The sequence below is a fragment of the Tachypleus tridentatus genome, chromosome 2 (genome assembly GCF_004210375.1).
Source record: "Tachypleus tridentatus isolate NWPU-2018 chromosome 2, ASM421037v1, whole genome shotgun sequence".
Classification (NCBI taxonomy): domain Eukaryota; kingdom Metazoa; phylum Arthropoda; class Merostomata; order Xiphosura; family Limulidae; genus Tachypleus; species Tachypleus tridentatus.
Window position 1 is genome coordinate 95,196,882 of NC_134826.1, and position 20,198 is coordinate 95,217,079.

The 20,198-nt window shown below is 32.9% G+C and overlaps 1 protein-coding gene across 5 annotated transcripts in view; it reads left to right on the forward strand.

Annotated features, from left to right (window-relative positions):
• The first annotated feature begins 7,316 nt into the window (after positions 1 to 7,316).
• Positions 7,317 to 20,198, forward strand: part of Sirt2 (Sirtuin 2) — a 60,618-nt gene continuing 47,736 nt past the window's right edge. For 2 of the 5 annotated variants that reach the window (XM_076489594.1, XM_076489597.1), the window contains exons 1-2: positions 7,327 to 7,496; positions 16,328 to 16,365. The gene's annotated coding sequence lies outside the window, so the exon portion shown is untranslated. Of the gene's footprint in view, positions 7,497 to 15,999; positions 16,023 to 16,327; positions 16,366 to 20,198 lie in introns of those variants that run through there. The other 3 variants (XM_076489593.1, XM_076489596.1, XM_076489595.1) reach the window with 3 other exon arrangements.

Here is a 20,198-nt window from a genome sequence, read left to right on the forward strand (position 1 = left end):
TAACATGCATCAAATATTCTGTACAAACCTATTAAAATGTAAATTAGCAACAATTTAAATAATTATTTGTTTTGTTTTTTTTGAAACACAATTGCTGCCACATGCCCCACCAGTGAGTCAAAACAGACTTTCAGTTATGAACCATATGACACACCAGTGAATAGCATACAATTATATTTCAAGTCCAAACTTTTCTTATGGCATATGAATCTGGAACACTGCTCCTTAGCACCTCTTGCAAGTTTGATTTTTATGTATATTTTATTACTTTTAAAATAACAGTTTTCAATGTAATTTATTTCGTACACAAACTGCTATAAATTGAGGGGGTTAGCTCATAAGAAAACATAAATTAATTCAAAAAGAAAGTTACTAATTCAGAAAGGGGAATTTTACCAAAATATTTATCACCAATACTTTCACATTTATTTGTTGGTTTGTCAGAACAGGCTAGTAGCAAAGCTGCCAGATTTAAAAGTGGTACATGTAAAACAAATGATTCTCATTCTTGAAAAAGTGGTATGCTCACCTTATCCACCTAACATTTATGAAAAACCCATTCATAAAGGTTTAAATTCTAAAGATAAAAATATGAAAACTATCACACATGATAATATGCTACTTGTAGATGATAAAGCCAAAATATTAAATCAACTGCAACAGTGTAATCAAATCTTTTAATTGCAGGCCATGTAACTTATTAAAATGGAAATGCCAATTCCTGAAAATTTAAATATCAACAGTATACCTTAAAAAATACAGAAAGAAATCTGAAATGCTCTTAAACTTAATATATTTAAGTGGAAACATAACATGGAATGATTCAAGAGAAGTAGTTATTAATGAAAGATTTGTCCTGAACAGTAACATAATCAATCTGATCAATGTCTTAGGGAAATGGAAGAATATCCTTACAAGATGGAAAGAACTTGCAGAATAATTACTGGATATGAATATCCCACATGAAGTTGTTGGAAATGGAGGTAGATTGGTGTATGTGAAAAATGAAGATCGTATTTTTAGCATACCCAAACAAACTACTTAAATGGGTCATTTTTAATAAATGAATGCTGCACTGTTTCTTGATTTTTATGATGGGCTGTTGTCAAACACTGAATATTTCTAATATTTTTAGTCATCCAAGGTTTAACTTTGCCCAAGTAAAACGTTAAATTATAAGTACAGCTATAAGAAAATACTGATAGTGAATCAGGAAATGTTGGTTCAAATTCTTCAGAAATATGAGATAATGTATAACGGGGATAAAAATCTACAATCTATTTATTATGATAGTACACATCATTCAGTGGAGTAACACCTTTATATAGATCAATAATAGCTTCAGAAAATACTCCTCAGTTAAAATCAGGTCAAGGACTAGTTGAGGCATTAAAATACATATGTGGTGCCAAACTGTAATATATAGATTTTCAAGAAACTTAGTGACTGTTTTTTGTATTGATGTACAATGGTGGGTTGATTTGGTAAATATATCTATCTTAAGTAACTAACAATCAATTTAACTATTTGTTGATGTACAACGATGTGTTTTCTAAATATGCATGGGTTGTTCTGCTGAAACATAAGAAAGAAAGAATGCTTGAAATCAAATTATAAAAGGTCGAAAATCTTGTAAACTTTAACCAATGCTGGAACAGAATTAACCAACTGATTACTTTAACATTATTTCAAATAATAAGACATTTATTTCTTTACTAAACACAGAGAAACAAAAAATCTATAGTTGAACTTTTCATTTGCACTCTTAAAACTAAAATATGTTGCTATTTTAATCATCATGGACCATAAAAGTACATCACAATGTTGAAAAATTTACTCAGTGCTTATAACAGATCGTTTCATCGTAGTATTGAAATGAGACTGACAGATATTAATCGTTCTCGTCACACTGTGGTGTGAAACGTTCTGCAAACCATTCACAAAAGTTAAATTTCGATTCCAAGTGGGTAAACATGTTCAAATTAGCGAAGCCTTGTTTGTTTGTTCGTAATTAAACACAAAGCGTCACAATGGGCTATCTGTGCTTTGCTCACCACGGGTATCGAAACCGGCTTCTAGAATTGTAAGTTCGAAGACATACCACTGTGCCACTGGAGGCTTTAGTAAGGCAAAACTATAATTTTAGAAAAGATGTGTTTCTGGATGGACGGATGAAATATATACACTTCATAAGAGACTGGCGAAAGACACCCACTGTACAAACTGTAAGACTAATTCTGAGAAAAATTAGCTGGGACATTTTACGAAGCTGAATTCAACCGTCTGCCATCATGAAATGTCATGTATAACCCTATTACTCATTATTTGGCATGGATCAATTGTGTGTGTGACATTTCTTAGCAGTAGCTCTATGAACTATTTTGCCAGCAAGACTGACGAATTATATCATACGTCTTTCCAGGTTTAGTAACCTAGAGTACTCACGAATATTGGCCTTGGTTGAATAATACTATCTGCATAGTTGGCATAATGTACCTGAGAGTATAAAATTAATCTCCTTTCCTGGTTCTGAAGCTCGCAATAATATGATTTATATTATAACAGGTAATTAAAAAGGGCTTGAAGATTCAATTAAAATATTAAATCAATTAGAATAATTACTTCATAAATCTGACACAGGTCCTATATTTACCTATGATTTTCTCACCAAGAAAGTAACTGTGAATGTAAAATAGGGATCCTCTATATTATTTGATCCTATATTACCCGAATTCTTCGGATATGAGATTAATTGTATGATATTAGGACCCACTATAAATCAACATACTGTTAATATGTTTACTAACACATTGAGGCCTGGTATGTCCAAATGGTTAGAGCGCTTAACTGGTAATCTGAAAGTAGAGGGTATAAATTCCCGTTACACCAAATGCGCTCGGACTTTTAGCAGTGGAGACGTTATAATGTGATTTTCAATCCCATTATTCATTGGTAAAAGAATAGCCCAAGATTTGGCAATGGATGGTGGTGACTAGCTGCCTTCCCTAGTCTTTCAATGTTAAATTAGGGATGGCTAGCACAGATAGCCTTTGTGTAGCTTTACTCGAAATTCAAAACAAATCAAACTAAATTAAGATATTGTGAAACCTAGTATTGATTATGATGAACATGTGTCACTGTTGCGAATTGTTTAATGGAAGCATGATCACAGAAACATTTAAAATTCCTCATTACAGACCCATATCTAAAAGACGTTTTCACACTATCTAGTTAGATATGAAGGATGAAACAGATTGAAGTATACCATTTGAATTGTGACATCATGAGAGTATCTTAATGTCATGGCCCAGTCATTTGTGGCACATGTTACAATTACCAGATGGGAAACAGAGCCATATGCCATATTAGAAAAACTTTTTTGCTGATGCTGGAGAACAAATTGCAAAAATAAAACCCAAAACTTGGCTCAAGATGTCACACGGATTGATCTACCAAATAAAAAGAAGAGACACAAAGGTTCTGGATTTATAATTACTAAAACCGAAAGACAGGGGACATTGAGCCCATATGTTTTTAATAAGTAATTATGTCCCTCCTAACCAATGAAAAGTTTTGTCAGTGCAAAAAGTCGGAGGTAGACTTATTTTTCCTCCTTCCTACACAAACAGTGATTGAGGAGGGTCAGTAGACGCAATATTATCCTTTTCCATGGATGACTCAGAGTGGACCCATCAAACTTTCTATATCAGGAGATGAATATTTAGATCTGGTACAATCATACCTAGATGTAAAGGCAAAGATTATTAAACGTAATAAGAAAGACAGAAAAGAACACGATTTGTTTGCTTTTATCAATCTGTTTCCGCATTCTTAATTTTCTCAAGTTAGTGTACATGTGAATGACAAACCAGTTTCTTCATCTCATAATCTCTATGTCTATAATGTGTACAGAGAAACACCACTGAGTTATAATGAAAAAGTCAAGAGAAGCCATCTGACTTTTTGTGTGGTAGCAAAGGATACATCTTCTAATTTTGACGATTTTGCTTTTAAAGGTGGAGCTAATGATGAAATCAAAAACAGACAAACTACTCAAGGTAGTCAAACTGTCAACAGGATCGTCCTTATAAATCCAGAAATCTTTTTGTTATCAAATGGTGTTACTTTAAAATTATGCCTCATACGAAATAAGGATGTATTTTGTATTGTGTCGAGTGTTTAATGGGGAGTCAAAGTTGTTCTACAATACGTTTCTATCTAATTAAAAAAGCAAAATCGTTCTGTCACATCAAACCCTGTAAGGAGGGAAATGCTAACTATTTTTTGACACATATAGAGTGGAAATCATTTTCAATTTCTTAGGGAACTTGCAGGCATCTATTGATAATGCATTTTTAAACTAAGTACTTACACGCTTTTTTATAGGATGTGTTGATTTTGTTTGTTTGTTTGTTTGTTTGGAATTTCGCAAAAAGCTACTCGAGGGCTATCTGTGCTAGCCGTCCCTAATTTAGCAGTGTAAGACTAGAGGGAAGGCAGCTAGTCATCACCACCCACCGCCAACTCTTGGGCTACTCTTTTACCAACGAATAGTGGGATTGATCGTCACATTATACACCCCCATGGCTGGGAGGGCGAGCATGTTTAGCGCGACGCGGGCGCGAACCCGCGACTCTCGGATTACGAGTCGCACGCCTTACGCGCTAGGCCATGCTAAAGATATCCGCTCAGCCCACCGAGGGGAATCGAACCCCTGATTTTAGCGTTGTAAATCCGGAGACATACCGCTGTACTAGCGGGGGGCGGATGTGTTGATAACGATGTTTTTAGTGGATCTTCAAAGATCTACCCTTCCAATTTCAAACATTACAATATCAAATTATTGTCAATCAATATGGATGAAAAGCAGATTCTTGTATGGCCAATACAACCACATTTCAATACCGACTTGTATGCGTGAAGCTGTAAAATGGAAAAACAGTTTCAAGATCAAGGAATCAACATAGGATATGACGAATACTCGGGAATAAACATACTCCTAGTTTTTGTTCTTACACCCAGTACATCTGCTGCTGATTAAAACTTTTTATTGGTGAAAAAGATAAGTTTAAATACTGAGATGTGGTTGATAAAACTTAACACTATAAACGTTTTGCCTTTGCAGAATTTCAGTCCATTTTAGAAATTGACTAGTTTGGAAATATCATTATTGATATATAAGAAGAAATGAACACTGTGGAGAATTATTCTGTACTCTCAGAAGAATTATGTACAGAAAATAATTTGGGATGTGTGTCAGGTATCTATTCCATTCAGAAACATAGCTGTATATCATCAACTTGGATTCACTTTGTAAACCTGGAAGCCACTGAGTTTCCATTTACTTTGTTTGAAACTGGTAAAAACAATATTTTAAATCCCTTGGCCTCCTTCCACTTAGTCACATCATAAAATGTCATTAAAGAACTGCTGAACATTGACTTACAACAAGAAAGTTTTGGAAGAACTTTATTCGAGAGTGTGGGGTCAGTAATGTATATTTTATTGCAATTGCAGATGTAGACACATATGCAAACAAGAATTATTATCTAAATTTTATTTCATGAAGATACTAATGTTATATATATTCATAACTAGGATACATAGTTATTTAATATTAAAACGGCTTTAATAGATATACCTTTTTCAGTAAATAAAATATCAAAATTCTTATCATACAAAGATTAATAAAGGTTTTTAAAAATTGAATATTTTATCAGTTTTATGGACGATATAATTATCTTCTTAAATCATAATAACCTTTAATGAAGATTGCGTGATGAAACAAAATAAATCTTATCAAAATCATTTTTATTCATCATAATGATACTGAACACAATACCTCAGTCTTATGTATTTAACCTTTTTATAGATAAATCAGTTAGCTCTTGAATAAATTCACTGCTTTTAACAATGGAGTTTAAATTTTTAGAATAATATATGTTTAGTTTACTAGCTCTATCTTGAAAGATAAGTAAAACATTGTTTTTGTGCTTTGGAGTTGAGGCCCGGCATGGCCTAGCGCGTAAGGCGTGCGACTCGTAATCCGAGGGTCGCGGATTCGCGCCCGCGTCGCGTTAAACATGCTCGCCCTCCCAGCCGTGGGGGTGTGTAATGTGACGGTCAATCCCCTATTCGTTGCTAAAAGAGTAACCCAAGAGTTGGCGGTGGGTGGTGTTGACTAAGTACTTACACGCTTTTTTATAGGATGTGTTGATTTTGTTTGTTTGTTTGTTTGTTTGAATTTCGCACAAAGCTACTCGAGGGCTATCTGTGCTCGCCGTCCCTAATTTAGCAGTATAAGACTAGAGGGAAGGCAGCTAGTCATACACTGCTAAATTAGGGACGGCTAGCACAGATAGCCCTCGAGTAGCTTTGTGCGAAATTTCCAAACAAACAAACAAACAAACAAATCCTTTGGAGTCAGAACAGCCCTCATATACAACCAGATATCTTCATCATGATTTAACATCAACCATGTATGTATGGACAGCCGAACAGAATCGAGTTTTCAAGACCAGCAATTCTCCTTTATAAATTTTGTATGACAAATGATATATATTCAGTATAAACTTCGAAATGACAGTTCTTAACGTTTTTAAGATATTTCCTACGCTGCAAAAATTTATGATTGTGTTCCAAAGGTTTCTTATCAATAGAATAAATTGCTATTAAATGTCATTAGTGTATTGGACCTGAACTTCAGTCAGGCCTACAAGTTGCTTCAAACGCGAATGAAGAAATAAACAATTCGTTATTGTTAAGTGGATTGGAGTTGGTATTACTTTTACCAAGTAATTGAAATAAACCCGCCCGAGGATAGAATACTTTAAAATAATAATTAATACACTAGAAATTCTCAGTCGGGGTGGAGTCTATGGATAGGTCGTGTAATTATGGAAAGAAAGTTGTACGAATTATAACCCGAAAATCTGAAATCTCAAATGCTCGGTTGCAGAAGAAGGTATAATATATTCTTCATGCATACATTGTTATATACAAACTTTGTATTCGACGCTGCTTTGCAGTCAGTGTGTTTTAAATGCAAATTTCTCCGTTTATTGGGTGAATCGTGAATAATAATAAACATGTAGTCCATAGACAAACAAAAAGTTTCAAAACTATCGTTTGTTTATGCTATAAAATTTTAAAGGATGCACTTGCAAAATTAAAATATTTAAACTGCTATAATTGACTAATTTTGTTAAACCATGTAATGAATTGACACTTTCTTAATCGAATATTTTAATTGTTCAAATTTCCGTCCGTTCCACGGCATCGCAATTTCTTATCGCCGTATTTTTTCAATAGCACGTGATTGCAAACAGTACGTACATTTTGATGAAATTGGAGTAATTCGTGTAAGGGGGTTGATAAATAGGTGTCGAAAATTATCTGAGGCTAAATAATGTGGTTAATATTTATAGCAATGTAGGCCGTAACCATCACTTACTCTTCGAGGTAGTACTACAGCTTTTTCTGTTTAACACATAAATGTAAGATTTAAAGAAGTATTGCTGTAATGTGTAACTTGTGAAGTGGGGACTTAGATACGTGAAAAAAAATATATCTTTTAATAATCCAGAGTTTAAGTAACAGGCTATGTGGTATTACATTATCATTTGCCAGTACGGTACTTGTACGAAATTCCCCACTAGCATATCGAGTGTCAGAGAGGCATCCATTTATAGTAGTTTGGTTGATAACTCTGTTTTACTTTTAATTTTTTACTTATTTGATATATAAAAAAGTGTAACTATAATGACATGAAAGATATTTTAATTGACATCATGATCAAGAATAGTAATGTCCTTGAATTATCAACTGTAGCACAAATGGATGCTTCTCTACCGCCAATGCTTCTGTATAACAAGTCGCATTCAAACTTTTATTGCCAGTTTACGACATGTTTGCAAGTAATTTGTAATTGTCCACATTTTTAGATTTAAACTAACTTAAACTTTAAGGTGTTGATCCGTTAGTTTTACTTGTGTGAAAATTTTAAGTTACAATTCAGGGTCTTTAAATTAGACTGGCGAAAACTACTAAAACTTTATGAGGAGAAAGTACTACTGGCATTGGGAAACGTAAAAAGAATGATCACGTTAGGCTAAGCATCGAGGTTGTTTCATTTTCAGTGGAGGTTGAGGATGCTGTATTTAGAAATAAAACTTTGGAAAGGGCACACAGGGCTTACCCTGTACTAAATTTTTCTGTAGCCAGGCTATTAACCAAATTATTTTTTTGGTAGCCAATTTTAGCCAGTGTTTCAGAGAGATAGGTTTGATCCGTATCCAACCCTCCAGCCAGTCACATAACGATAAGACAGTCAAAGAATAAATGACAACTAAGTTCTTATCATACATTTTATTTCCATGAATTTATAATTTATCAAATTTATTATAAAACAACAGTTTCACAGTTACAAAGTTCAATGTTTTTCACACACAAATCATTACAATAATGACATGGGAAGACGAGTCACTAAATTAAAAGTAACTGTTATTACATGCTGCTAAACAGGGGTCTCTGTAGACTTGCAAACCAGGGAGATGTTTTGCTCTAATTTTACAAAATTATGGAAAAGTTTGCAGTCAATAGCATTCTTTTCTTCTTTAATATAATCTGTATAAGATGACTTTTCACTGATCAACCACATTTTAATGAGTTATTCGTGTCAAGCTGTTAGGTCGCTGTTGATTGAACAATTTTTCACATGTTTGTCGATCCTGACCATGACGGGTTATTGATTTTTATCTGCTTACCGCATACTTGCATTAAAAAAACGTTGATGTAGTGAACCAGTCTAGCATTTCGTAAACAAACTGTGTTTCGACGGTATATTTGCCAATTACAATTTTTCTTTGCCAAAAACTAAAATAATAGCCATTGGCAAATATGGCGAGCAACAGCGTGAGCCCTGGCACAGTAGGACAAAAGTTGGGGATGTAGAACTAAGAAATAGGTTCAGGTACCACTGTACTGCAGCAGTCAATAAGTATATTATTAATCTATGTAAACCTTTGACTGCTTGCAATAAAGAAAGAAAGAGGTGAATAAATTTATATAATGGAGACTGACTTATTGTATGTGCTAATAAATATATATCATATTACAGTAGAGCAAACAGAAATTAAGGCTTCAGTACAGTTCTTGTCAGATGATAAAGTACATTACAGAGCATGTTAATAGTTGTTGGCACAAAGGAATATTCTCTTTTTGTAGAGTGTGTAGAACTAGAAGTGAATGATGTTGAAAACTATTAATTGAAAAAAAGCTGTTTAAAATATAAAATATTCCATCAGAGTTTAACATATATAAATGTGTCACTCTTTTGGCAGTGCTTCCTTACACTTGATACAGGAATAAATTACCAAGCAGGATTCAAAGCTTATTGAAATATTAATAGTAAATATAACATAATAGATGGACATGGGAAATGTGTAGCTGTTGGAGCAAAGGTGAATTGCACAGGGTGGCCCTTAAGTCCCTAACCATCCATATATCTTATGTATCCAGTGTATCTGTGTGGTTTAACCAGTATTCTTGTGCTCACGTACCCACGTATTTGTCACAATACGCTCTTCAAGTGTAAATGGGCTTACATCGGCCATATTTCTCTGAAAAAAAAGAAACAAGTTTATAATGCATGCATAATTGAATATAACATAACATATGGATGGGTAGGGACTTACGGGCCACCCTGTACATTAAAAATTGGGGAACTTGAAATAAATAAATTAGTAAAGTATCCAAGACAAAGAAGAGATTGCAAACAAAATGTCTATAGCACACAAGTTAATATTTCTAAAGAAAAAACTGTCTTATATAAATATATTAGATACTGAAGAAGTGTGATGTTATTCTAATGTCACTCTCTTTTGCTCTCTTCATCTTATGTTAAAAGCACATTACCAAGCCCCAAATAACTTTGTTGGTGATTTCTACTTCTCATTTTTACCATGGCTGACCTACTCCGTCAATCTTTTTCGTGGTCACTTGGATCATTGTTGTTGGAACTTATTTAGTAAGAATACCTCCATTTCTATGTTTGTCATCTTTCCCTCCTTTTCATAGGACTTCTGTATTTCCCCATTTTTTTCATCCTGCTGTTTTTGAGGTATCCCTAATTCAGTTTAGTCAAGAGCAGAAGCTGTCCAACCTCAATCTGTGCTGATTTTATTGGTTACTTGCCTGTCCAAAATACCTCATCCTAGTCATTCTGTTTTATGGCTCATCATCTGAACTTGTATAATTTATTTGTTGATATGATATGTGGAAATTACAAGTATAGTTGCTTGAAATTCTATTGAGCATGATTTATGTTGTCTGAAAACAAGTGCCTAAAGAGTGTGAAAATGTGTTATAATTGTTTTTCCAAGACACATCTAGAGGTTGGAAATGTCCCACACATTTTCATGTTTATTAATTGTAGTGGTTAAAACATATTTATTTTATATGCAGTGATTAGTGATTTAAAAAAAAAACATTGTCTCTTCAGCCTCAGGTTTTCAGTGGGTGTGCTCTTTTCTGTGGATTCCACTCATTGATGCCTTTGTCACACCTCTCAGTTCCAAGATTCTCTGGTTTTGGGCTCCTGTTTCAGATTATTCAGTCCTTGCTGTTATTGCTTTGAGTCAGGACTGATCTCATTTTTTACTGTATGCTTACCCACCTATATGACTTTTACCATGGGTTTTGACCGTGATTTGTGACACTTCTCATCGTGTCTGTTTGACTAGCTCAATTATGGTTTCCTCTCCTTTGCCTTTTATCTACTCATTTCCCCTCTTCCTCTACTTCACACGTTGCTGTTTCATCCAGGAATCCTTTATTTCCACCTCATGTTTGGGATTTGCCCAATCTCTTGCCCTTCTAACCTGTGATTTTTTACATTTAATAGAGACAAGGTGAATGAACACTACCTATGCAGTTCAAATTACATAATTTATAAATAATTTATGTGCCCTTTTTCTTGAGCTGGTGCCAGTCCAAGTGTCTTTTGCTAAGGTTAAGATGAGCATGCTTCATCATTACGTACTATGACACAGATTATCTGCACTTCTCCCACAGCTGATGTTGGACAAAAAGTCTGCCAGTAAAGTTGAGCCAACCATGTTATAATACTCTGTGTGCTCTCTTCCCATAGCTTGTGTTGATCCAGTGAGTTTGATAGTTGAGGTGTAAAATAGGTTTGGTCTAAACATGCTTTAACCACACTACATGTATTAGCTCAGACACCCATGCTCTTCTGTCCATACCTGCAACACATGGGGCTCATTTGCTGCTTTTTCCCCTCTATTTTAAGCAAATAGTGCATGCTGGAAGAGGTGAGATGTAATCTTCCATGAGTGTGTTCCTTTGGATCCCTTGTCATCAGGTGTTACTGTTAATGGGGTTTCCTTTAAGCACTTTCTGAATGGGGCTCATCTAGATAAATTATGCACCTGTCCCTCCATCATATCGACATAGAGTTATAGCTTTCTGTGTGAATAGGTGTATATCGTCTTGGAAGTTAATGCTTTTCTTACCTGAAAAATGTATTTCTGATAGGTAACTCATACACTCAACACTCTATTTTTTTCCCACATTTCGTGCAACTTGGTATTTCTTGCTTCATCAAAGAATAAAAATTTATGAATACTAAATCATAGAGAGCTAGTGAACAAGAAGGTGGATGGCATTTTATAATAATGAGTTTAGACTGAAGTTACCAATAGGCTAGTGGCATGCAAATATCTAAGGCATGATGATGGGGAAGAGGTTGCTGTTGGAAATGCATTATCAAGTAAGAAAAGATGTTAACTTTTGCACTGGCCTTTCCACCAGGATTTTATCATTTGTATGTTTAGAAGCAAGTTATTATCTTGGTAGCTAGCATTTCTCTAATCTGAAAATGCATTTAAGATGGATAACTCAGCACACATGCCCATCCATCTTCTTCACTTCCAGTGCACTTTTCATGGCTCATTTAAGAATGAATTTATCATGAGTACAAGTGCATAAGGAGAGTTATTGTGCCTAGGTGTTGTGTTGCTTATCTAACGTTGAAGGGTATTGTCATATTTCTTTGTGAAGAGGTAAGTATTTATCAGAAATACATCATATTGGGAAAATATTAACATCTGGGAAAGACTGTTTTAGATGACAGTTTATTTTTTCAGTAGGGTAATTGATTTTTAGAATGAGTCTCCATTGGCAGCAGTGATGACCAAGTACTTTATAGAAGAGTAATTTATTATTTTCTGAAAAGTGAAAAAGAGTGGATGATATTTTTACTTTTTCTCAGGGTGGTTGTGCAAGGAAAATCTGGAAAAACCAAATGATCCATTGTTATAACATGATTTTGGTATGTGGAATAGCCAATGTTTTATTATGGTTAATGGAGTGAATTGGTGTTATGTGAGAAATGAACTTATCCACTAGTGATTTCACTCCATTTTTACTCCTCATATTGACTGAAACCCCATCAACTTAACTAGCATTAATATCTAGATCACTTCATCTGTAACAAGAATCATTAGCTTAGCACCACTTAATTTTGGTAAACTAGCAATATCTGATTTCTCTGTCACTAGGCACAACAAATTTAAAAACAGGTATTCTTCCAAAGAAATGTACTTTATGAACACTTGCTTCAGTAATACTTTATAACTAAAATAAACATGCATTTGTGGTGTGCTGATTCTGAGTGTTGGTTTCAGCATATGCTTTTATGAACTTGTTAATACTTTGTATGTTTTGATATTTTTACACCACTTTAATTGGTTACACATTCTTGTAACTGTGACAAATTTTAAATCTCGTTGAAAGCTAGATACAGTGATTTTGATACAAGTAGTCATGGACATGCATAGAAATGTGTGCAATACCTGTGGGCAGCCATATTCATTCACACATGAACCTGTGGGCAGCCATATTCATTCACACACGAAATTACAATTTTAAATGACCCTCATGAAAGTGGAAACATGAAAGAATAAAAAAATAAAAGCTAAAATGAACCTTTTCTATACAGTAATGTTATGTAGTGTTGTGTAGTTTTGATTCAGTAATTGTTAAGAGAAGGCATACACTTGTACTGTTAAAGATCAAATGTTTTTGTTGCTGTTTTTTTGTTATAATTCATTAATTCAAGTGTGTGATTTTTGTTCACAAATTTATTTACACATGAGTTGCCACCCAATCATGGTTTTTCTTATGAAAAAGCTTATAGATTTACTATTACAATATAATGGTTAATTTTAGAGTCTTTGGTCTGATCTTACATAGTGGTATTATCTTTTTCAAAACTGACATCAGTGCAGCTAAGATGGAAACTGTTTTTAAATGTCTCTTTACAGTATCTTTTATTGAAATCCACTTTTCACCATTTTTTTCTTGATAAAAGAGAGACTATTTTTACCTCCAGTAGTTGAAAACTTGATGCTTGAGTTGTTTACCTTATGAAATCATAACTATGAAGCTTTCTTGAGCAGTAAAGACTGCAGGCACATTTTTTGTCATAATGAAGTATGTGTCTTGACCCACCTTGTATCTTAAAACTAAAGGATATATATTAGGAGGAGTTAGAGTAGTTAATTGTACAAAACTGTTTTTATATCAGAATGCTTATTTTGGAGGAAGCAGCTTCATTACAGTAGTCTGAGCTCCACCTGTAATAAAATGTTTTTTGATATTGCATTTACAGTTGTTAAAGTTGCATATTTTATCATTAGTTAATGATTTGCATAATTGTGAATTGCACATTTTTTACAATCAATTATTACTATCCATATTAAGACAGGATATAAGAGTATCCAGTACAAAATGGCATGCATTATATTATTCTGTTCAATTTGTGTTGATAAAATAGTGAATCATATCTTTGGCTGTACATAAAATAATAAAATTTATCTTAACCTAATCTTACACTTAACATTTTACATTATGGCCTACCCTTGTACATATTGCCATGAGTTGGCTTTCACAATATAGATACAATTATTCTCATAAGAGGGCAGTGAAAAGTATTACTTAAACTTTTATAATTAACTAATGTGTATTTTCTGAGACTATAACTTGGATTGTTTCCAATAACTGTTGAATACTTATATTTTACCTACAATATTTACCTTTAGCAGTTTCATTGGAAAAGTATAGCTTTCTTTTCTTCTAGTATCTGCTGATTACCAAGAAAAGCTCCAAATAATTGCTGCATCAAACTGAATTAAGTGTGAGATTACTTACTGTCAACTACAACAACTTTTATCTATAATCACAAAAGTATGCAAACCTTTTAAGGCACTTTCAGTGTTAACTGAAAGCTGAATCAGTTGAAAACAACCATAGTATAATAGAAATTAAAAATACATTCAGTAAACTATAAATTGAGATATGTCTCTAACTGGTTCAAGCATTATACTTTCATATGAGATGTGGAAATGTGTATGAAGAAAAATTGGTAAGTTAGTGGTTTCTTAAGTCAGTTTTTAGGATGGTGGTATATGTGGACATCCTTAATTTCTTGTCTGTTCAGTACAAATTAATAGATGTTTGAAGGTGCTAGAAACTCTAGTTTGGTTATCTGTATAGAAACTGAATATGTTATATTAAACAATTTTGAACCTCATCACCTCCTAATTTATGTTGCTACATATAATCATATTTTGTCTTATGATCCTATCTTTACATAGACCTGTAGCATAGTTTACATAACTGAATTCTCTATTATAAAGATGTTATATTCAAAGTACACCATTTTTTCATGCAATTTTCCATAATGCATCTTGCCTGTGAGGCCAACAGTTTCTCAACACCCATTTATCATTTTGATCATTCTTCAGGCACAAGATTTGGTGAATTTACCAGTGCCTTTTTTGTATAGAATAGCATGAATATGAATTTCATTTTCTAACTACTTGAAGTATGCACTGTAAAATGGATATATCATAGAAACAATTGGGTATCCACAACTTGTCACTTTTTCAGAAGGGTATCCTTTTTCTTGACTGTTGCACATCTTTTCTTCAGGTATGTGGACATCTATCAATTGTTAAGTTAACAATGTAGTCTTTAACAAAATCATCTGTCATCCGTCATTCATCATTCTTAACATTTATTATAACATGGAGAAGGTTCAGTGCATTTTAGTAAAAGAGATTTTAAATGTGCAGATCAAGTCACATGACATTCACAGCCAATATAAAGCTATGGTGGAAGGACATGTATCAGAACTATATTGTGACATTGTTTGGTGTCTCATAGGTAGTGCCATGTTTCCAAAAATTGATCAGGTTTGAGAAGGATATGTAACAACCTTTATGATGCAGAATAATCATACACTCATATGATGAAAATGCATTTAGGTTAGGGATTTAGAATTATAAATATTAGGATATCCTTTGTACTTAATTGCATTGGAAAACAAAAACACAAACTGGGGAAACAAGATTAGAGCTGAACAAGTAATTTGGTAACTTGGTATAATTGATTACATATGACCATTGATTAGATTCAGTTAAAATAAAGTTTCTGATTATTAGTGTTTTCCTTTATTACAATTATTTGAGTAATTGAAATATTCTTATTTCAGTGTCTTGTTACTATTTTTTGGTGAATTCAACTCTGTTCAACTTAATCAGTTAGTGTCATGAAACACAAAAATAAATCAACAAATCAAAATCTATTACAAATTCTATTAGTCATCCAACTTTAGCGGTTAGCAGTAAATCTAAAATCTCATCACTCCTAGTTGGTTTTCCCTTATTACCTAACCCCATATAAATATTCATCAGTATATTTAAAAATAAAATATTTCATAATTATTGCATCAGTATTTTTAACAGTAACAGGCCTGATTTTATAACACCATTTCATATTGACCTTGTGTAATCAGGTGGCTTGAAACAGGTGCAGTTAATAATTTCTGCCCTAAAAACCCTTACTTGTAACAAACATCAATTTTAACTAGGTGGAATTTGAGTAATAAAAGGAGCCTGCCTCTTACTTCTAAACTTCTCAATTTTTTTTATTTTTGGGAGGTGGGTACAGATTGAAGGATTTTGTTGTGTAAATATACTCAAGGTTTGGAAAATATGATTGTGATATGTATATGTTATTGATTTAAGTTTTCTTATATATTTCTTAGGTAGGTAAATGGTGTCTTTTTTGTTTAGTTTTGTTGTTGTAGTTAATGAGACAATGGCTGAGATGGAACTGTAGCCTTCCAGATATCCATATAAATGAGAGGCATGAGATTATTTACCAAAACATTTTGAACTCAGTCAGTAATTAATAGTTTGTTCATATTAAATTATTTAATAATGTGTATATTTGTTCTTTGTAGGAGCTTCACTGACAAGCTAAAAATGGCTGAGGCTAGTGGTATGTATAGCTTCATTTTTCTTATAATTCATTGATTTATAACTTTTCTTTGATAAACTAGTATCTTTTTAAACATAAGTACTATGTTAAATTTAGTATCAAGCTAGATGTTTAAACTGATGATGTCTTTGTGAAAAATTGGACATATTTTAAATGTGGTTGGAATAATTCATTTATTTTATTAGATTTAAATATATATGTAAAAACGGCTGGTTTGGGTTAAGAAATTTCTTTTTTGTAGAGGAGCATACAACATTTCGACCTTCTTTGGTCATCATCAGGTTCACAAAGAAAGAAAGAGGTAACTGACTGGTAGCTGACCACGTGTTTGAAGGGGGTTGTGTAACTGAGTGTAGGAATGTAGAAGGTGTACTTAGATGTTTGGTTATATTTATTGATACAGGTATAAAGGTGTTCCTTTGTATTGGTTTATTTTGGGCTAAAGTTATTGTATAAGTAAGGCTTCTTTAATTTTGCATTTGTTTATGTTTGTTTCTTTATTTGGTATTTGGGTGTTTTCTATGGTTATGTTGTGCTTATTTGATTTGCAGTGTTTGAAAACGTGTGAAGGTCACTTTTTATGTTCTTTGAATCTGGTTCCCATTTTTCTGCTTGTTTCTCCAATATAGAAGTCGTGGCAGTTATCACATTGTATTTTATAAATAATGTTGGTGAGGTGTTTGTCAGTGTAGTTTTTACATAGTATAGACCTCAGTTTTGTGCCTGGTTTTTGAATAAATTTGGTATTAACTGGAATGTCATATTTTGTTACTAGTTTTTGACAGATGTTGGTTATTTTTTTGCTGATGTCTGGAATACATGGTATGCAGCAGTATATGGTTTCGTGATTTTTTGATTCGTGAGATATATTTACTTTTGTTGGTTGATTTTGCTTTTTGTCTAGGTGTGTGCATATAATGTTTTCTTTTCTACAGTTTGTGGATGAAGCTTATTGATGTTAATGAAGTATTGCTTTATTTTATCTAATTTGTTGTTAATTTTATTTGGTGAGCATAGTTTTATGGCTGTGTTTATTTGGTTTCTTAGTATATTGAGTTTTTGTTTTGTTTCATGTGTGGGTGATTTGTCGGTGGATTTCTGTTTTAAATTATGTGTCCAGTTTTGTAATTTTGAGGTTAAGAAATGATATAAGATTGCTTTCTTCCTGTTCACATATGAAGTTAATGTTGGGATGTATAGAGTTAATGTGATTGAAAAAGATTAAGTGTGTTCTGTAGATATGAATCCCGCAATTGTGTCGTCTATGTAGCTGTACCAGTATAGTGTTAGATGTAATGCTGTGTTAATTGCTTTTGTTTCAACTTGTGTCATAAAAATATTGGCTAGAACTGGTGATACTGGGTTGCCCATGCATAGGCCATTTGTTTGTATATAGTTGTGGTTGTTGAACATAAAGTTTGTCTTTATTGTGGTGAATTCTATGAGGGTTGCTAATTGGTTGCTGGGAATGTCTATTGATGGGTTAGGGTCTCGGATATAGAGTTTTAAGGCTATCTTGCAGGTTTCAGCAGTTGGGATTTCTGTAAAGAGGGATATAACATTGAAACTGGCTATTAAGGCTTTATGGTTAAGTTGATTAAGATTAGACTTGAAATTAAAAGAGTCTTTGAATGAGCTGGCTGATGTTACATACTTGGAGAAAGCCCATGCTACATATTTACCAAGATTGTAATTAAATAATTCATATGTGGACATTATTGGTCATAATGGACAATATGGTTTATGAAGTTTGAGGATGCTGTATATTTGTGGTGTGCTTGAGTCGGTCTTGTATAGGTAGGAATAAAGTGTTTTTGAAATTGTTTTTTTCATTTTTAGTAGTATTTTGTTTAGTTGCATTTTGTATGTCTTTGTTGGATTTGTGTGTATTGGTTTAAATTTGTTTGTGTCTGATAGGATGTTATTCATTTTTTGGATGTATTCATTCGTGTTCATTATGACCATAGCGTTTCCTTTATCTGTTTTTAGAATCTTTATGTTTTTGTCTTATTTTAGGTTTTTAAAAGGTTTTAGGTTTTTTGTTAGATTTGTTTTAAATATTTACCTTAACTACTATAAAAAGTATAAGGCATTTCCAACCATAACTTCCCAAACAATAATTTCAAATGGTCAAAATTCACTGTGATTAACACTTTGTTTCAATCTACATTTTTTTTTATTGATCAAAGATTTTGTTAAGGTACATTGACTAGGGCCTCATTTGCAAAATGGCCAGAAACTTTGATAAGTCACAGAATTTGAAGAAGGAATAATGAAAAGTATCTAGATATTTGCAAAAGTCATAAATTAGAAGAAAAAAAGATAAAAATATTGAAATAATATTTTAAATAACTCAAAACCTGGAAGAGCCGGGTTTATCTCAGAATCTGTGTGTGTGCACAACCCTATTGCTTTGATATGATAATTACTAGATACATTTAAACATAATCTTGATTAATACTGGTGATAATTTTCTTATTTTATGGTAATTTAACTCAAATGTTGAAATGAAATATTGTATTGTATACTATCAAGCTGCTCTTGCCTCATTTGAAGTTTTTGTCTGCCTGTGACACAGTGGTATGCCTGCAGGCTCACACTGCTATAAACCAGGTTTCAATACCTGTGGTAGTCAGAGCACAGATAGCTCATTGTGCAGTTTTGTGCTTAATTGAAAACAGTCAATCAACTGAAATTTTTATTTCCATGTATAAAGTTGTTTTAATTACATAGGATTATAAGAAAAAGTTAAAATATATAAATATGTGCATGATTATAACATTTGCAATTCTTGAAAAATATCATGAAAAACAGTTTTTGAAAATTGTGTGACAATCTTGAATTAGTGAAAGTTAGTATCTTGAGAAATGTTTTTTTTTGCATTTTAAGTGGTAAGACACTCTTTTTGAAAGTGCCAATTCCTATATTTTATCAATCTGAAAAAAGCTGTAGAATGTTTCTGGTTACATTTTTAGTTTACTATCAACCAACCACAGTATTAGGACTCTCCAAAACTTGGATTTAGAACAGAAAAACTCCAAATTGATAGGAGGAAACTTGTTTTATTTTAGACCTTTAAAATTGATTCATGAATGTTAGCACAGTATTTCAGTGGCAAATGGGTTTTTTATACTAACCCAGGAAAAATCAATCATGATGAAGTTTTGTGATTGTGCTGATTAAGGAAAATGACTGAAGCCACTACGATGCTCTTTGAACCAGTTTTGAGCAGAAATATATTAATGTAAAAAGTACATAATTGGCAGAAGCTTTAGATAAACTCTGAATGTTCCTCAATGTTCAAAAGGGATCATGGAGTTTAACCCCCTTCTGAAAGAGGCTCATGAACTATTTCATCACCTTAAGTAGCTTGTCAACACAATAGAAATATGGTCAAGTTTCCAATAAACATTTTTTATATTTGTGAATTTAGAAAAATTTGAAATGTGATTTGTCACACCCATCATAAATTTATCTTTTCTAAGTACATTTGAGTTATGCTGTCTTGTTTGAAATTTATTTTCTTTTAACATCAAAAAGCTTTAAGTGAACAGTGAAGGGAAGGTTAGATAGCTCAGTAGTAGAGCACTGACTTTTTTCCCAAATATTCTGGTGTCAAGTCCCAGTTCTAGAGTTTCTTTTCATTTATTGGTCTATTAATGTTAAATATTGTAATTCTGATAGTCTTACCTTCTCTCATACAAAGCTATCTCGATTTTTGTTCTGCCCCTTAAGCATTTTGATGGTCAATACACCAGAATCAATTCTCCACAGATTTTGCAACACTATTGAACATGTATGTAGCATGCAATTGCCCTCCAACAAAAGTATTG